The sequence below is a fragment of the Medicago truncatula genome, chromosome 4, assembly GCF_003473485.1.
Source record: "Medicago truncatula cultivar Jemalong A17 chromosome 4, MtrunA17r5.0-ANR, whole genome shotgun sequence".
NCBI lineage: Eukaryota > Viridiplantae > Streptophyta > Magnoliopsida > Fabales > Fabaceae > Medicago > Medicago truncatula.
In genome coordinates, this window is record NC_053045.1 from 56,128,025 (window position 1) to 56,132,266 (window position 4,242).

General features: G+C 35.5%; 1 long non-coding RNA gene across 2 annotated transcripts; it reads left to right on the forward strand.

Annotated features, from left to right (window-relative positions):
• Positions 1–803: 803 nt before the first annotated feature.
• Positions 804–4,242, forward strand: LOC112421335 (uncharacterized). 2 transcript variants are annotated; one of them, XR_003011599.2, is made up of 6 exons: positions 804–1,654; positions 2,372–2,418; positions 2,505–2,597; positions 3,153–3,274; positions 3,447–3,677; positions 3,963–4,242. It is a non-coding gene; the product is annotated as an uncharacterized lncRNA (long non-coding RNA). The 2 variants fall into 2 exon arrangements; XR_005645927.1 differs by having other exon boundaries at positions 3,153–3,677.

Sequence of the window (4,242 nt, forward strand, 5' to 3'; positions counted from 1 at the left end):
GACGTAGATCTTCGCGTATCGGGGCACCCTCCCCAATCAGCATCTGTATAAGTGATGAGGGTATCGACTGAGGAAGGAGATAGGTGTATTCCATGGTGAATGGTACCTTTAATGTACCTAATAATTCGCTTAAAGGCAGTCATATGTTGTGTGCGAGGATCATGCATATATAGAAACACTTGTTGGACGGCATATGCGATATCAGGTCGTGCGAAAGTTATATATTGCAATGCACCTGCAAAACTCCAATATTCATATCGATTATGATATGGGTTACCTGAGAGGCCACTGAGTTTTGCTTTAGTGTCAACGGGGGTAGAGACCGATTTACAAGATGACATGGAAGCTCTCTCAATTATCTCTTCAGCATATTTATGTTGAGAGAGAAAGAGACCACCTGAATGTCTAGTAACTGAGATACCAAGAAATAACTGATAGGGCCTAAATCTTTCCTGGCAAATTCACAACTAAGGTGAGACATGATGTTCTGACGAAGAGTATCAGATGAAGCAGTAAGGATGATGTCATCGACATATAAGAGAATGTATGCTATGTCATTACCATTGTAATAGATGAATAAGGAATGATCACATGTACTATGTGAGAAGCCCAATGTTGCAACAAATTCAGTGAAGCGTTGGTACCATGCACGAGGGGCTTGTTTAAGGCCTTATAGTGACTTCTTTAGCAGACAGACATAATCCGGATGGTGAGTATCACGAAATCCGGGAGGTTGATGCATATAAACAATTTCATTAATATTACCATGTAAGAATGCATTCTTGACATCCAATTGATGTAGACACCATGATTTTGAAATAGCGATACTGAGGAGATACTCGATTTGCACAGAAGATACTCCAAGCTTTTTGACCACAAGAGGGACCATTTAGTTCATTCTTAAGATATGGCTGCTAAGATTCTTGCCAACTTGATTGTGATTGGTGGGAGCATCTTGGCAAGAGGAGTTGTTGCAGCGTATCGTCAAGCACTTCAAAATGCTACCAAAAATGGTGTCGCGCAAGAGACAATACAAAATGTGGTCCATAGAGGAAGCAAAATGATGACAGTGGAAGAGGCTCAACTGATTCTTGGCGTGACAGAGAAAACATTCTGGGAAGATATTGTAAAGAAATTTGAAACTATGCACTACAAGAAATTTTGTATTTTGCGACGCATACTTTGCGACCCTTGCCTAAAAACTGCCTCAAAGTGTACCTTTGCGACAGTTTCTGCAACCCTTGAGCCCAACCGCCGCAGGTTCTGTGTTATATCTCACGTTTTTCCCTAATTTACTCACTCACCCTTTGTCAATTTCATTCTCGCGCTTCCCAATTTCACTCTCCCGGTTCCCAAATTTCAAACCCTAAAACATTCAATTTCATTTTCTCAAAATCTTCCTCTTACCCTCAATATCTTTCATTTCCTTTCACCCTTAATCTATGAAACCCTAAAAAGCAATCTCCTCTCTCACACCCTTCGTTCTCCACCGGCCACGTCGTCGTGCTTCTCCGCCAACCTCACCGCCGAGCCTCAATCTTGTTCAATCGATCACCTCTCTCAAATCCTTCACTCGTCTCTGCAAACCTTTCATTCTGGGGTTCTCACTTTCCTTTCCTTCTATTCATCACGACCCACGTTTTTCAGAGCTATGGTTAGCATTTGAACCTCAATAATCTTCACCTTTTCATTTTTCTTATTGGGTTTCTGCTTATTATTGCTCTAGTTTACGATTTTCATACTTGGTTTCTGCTTAATAGTGCTCAAGTTCTTATTTTTATTATTGGGTCGATGCTTATTATTGCAACAGTTTTCATTTTTATTGTTGGGTCTATGTTTAATAATGCTCAAGTTTAGTTTTTTCTTGTTGGGTCTTTGCTTAATAATGTTTAAGTGTAAAATTGTGATGTGGATTTAATCTTGTCCTCTTCATTGAATGAATTTTGCTCTGTAAATGAATATGTCATATGTGTTGTGATTCTTCTAAGTTATAATTTTATTTTTGTATTAATTTTGTTATGTTAAGTGAATCATGGCAAATGGGCTAAGTTATGAGAAATAAGGGTTCTGTGCAAACGAGTTCTGTTAATATGCTTATTTTGTTATGTTAATTGAATCATGACAAATTGATTTTGATAGAGAAATGCTAAAGAATCTACTATTTTCTGGCATTTTTCACAATATTATTGAAGAAAAAAAAAACTATTAGAGCATTGTGAAAATCATTGGTTAGTGTGATCTTTGTAATGCTCATTTTTTTATGATATGTTCTTTGTTATTTCATACGTACCGTGATCATAGTATTGCTCATTTTTTGATAAATTTCTTGATTTGTATTATGTATTCTTAGTTCTTAGTTCTGTGCAATCAGGTTTCACCGTCGTTCGCACTTCAGCTCTCCTGCTCAACTTTCTCAAGGTAAAATTTATTCATTTGAATCATTGTTACCGGTATAGAATGAATCAGGAAATTAATCTTCAGAATTTTTGTTATTGATATGCTAGATTACGAATTTTCATTGCTAGACATGTTACCCTGAATATCAATCACAGCTTTTCCATCCATCATGCCTTACTCCCCATTGTCATTACTACTAAGTAAGTTGCTGGTGTTGCTATTCTTCTAGTTCTTTTTCTTCTTCGTCTTCTCATTATCATTGTTGTTATTACTACTACTGACAGTGGGTAGAGACTAGAGACTTTTGAGGTTGTGTGGTTTTTCCTTTTCTTCACTACCTTGATAGATAGCGAGAGGCTTTTATGCATAATGCACATACGAAATATTGTTGTATGGATTTTAGAATTATGCTAGCATTACATGTGATTTAACCAAATATGCTTTATGTTAATAAAGAACATAGTTAATAAGACAGGAGATTAGAAAGAGGTTTAACAATGAGGTAAATTGAATCACAATTTTAAGCGTGAGACATAATTTAAGGGATGCATCACGAGAATAGTTGTACAAATTTAACTAAATAATATGAGTCATTGAATTAATTTATGAATCATCGATTTGGTTTGTATGTTCTGATTGAATTAAGATATGTTTTCATGTCTTAAATAATAGTTACCTAGAAACTAGCCTAGAGACTAGGGTTGTTCTACCGAAGCTGTTGATTAATATTTGCAAACCGAACTGATGTTTTGTAGGCGACCCCCCTATGAAAAGTGAAACTGTTTAGCTTTTGGGGTGAAGACCTGCTCGCGAACCCCTATGCAAAGTGATGCTTCAAGTAGGCGGCCTTGATCGTGTCGTAGCCTTCTATGAATAAGTGAGTTTATTTATTTAATTTAATTATTATGATAACTCATCCTTATTATTTTTTAGTATGTTACTTTGGTACGGAAATTCAACATGTACTAGATTCCCTCCAACCAGAATTGTTTGTCTCCTTTACTTCTGCTTTCAAATTCTATTAATCTATCTACTGTTTTTATTCCAAGATATGCTCTTTTTGCTGTTGTCTTCCTTTTCCCTTCCGGGCCAAGCTGGGATGTTGCTGCATATATGTAATATGCAGATCAGATCTGATCACATTTGTAAATATGAAAGATGATGCAGTTTACATAATCATAGGTTCAGAAAAGGGCATGCAAATACATTGTATCAATCTCTAAAACTGTACAAATTAATGAGGCAGAGCATGTGACATGGGAATCAAAGTACATTAAAAGGTAATTTTAAGATTTGATCTGTCAAGTCTGGAAATTTTAAGGCTAAACAAGTTTTTTGAACACCTCTAGTTTTAGGGGCTAGTTAGGTTGTTGTTGTCAACTTCTTTGGAGCTCGACCTTGAATTTTGTATGTTTTTTCTTGGTTGGTTGGTGTTATTTTTACAAGGTCTATTTGACTTGGTTGTTTTATTTTATTATCCATTTTGAATAATGTTGTTTTTCTTTTGTTTTGAGTGTTAATGAGTACTTTCATATTGCTAATCATTGTCTTATTTTATTTTTCAGCCAACAAACACAGAATTACCAAGAGATGGTGTGCGCTCCTCCGAGTCTAGTTACTGCCTTGAGAATCATGAGCAACATCACTAGAGATATTTAGATAAATATTATGAGCTAATGAAGATGTACTTTTTTGTATTTTCAATCATTGAAATTCACTTGTATTTTGGTTTTTGAACGTTTAAGCTACTTTATTTCTAGTTTTAATCAAGTTCATTCAATGTATGAATCTGAATGTTTAAGCTACTTTATTTATAGTTTTAATTAAGTTCAATGTATGGATCAA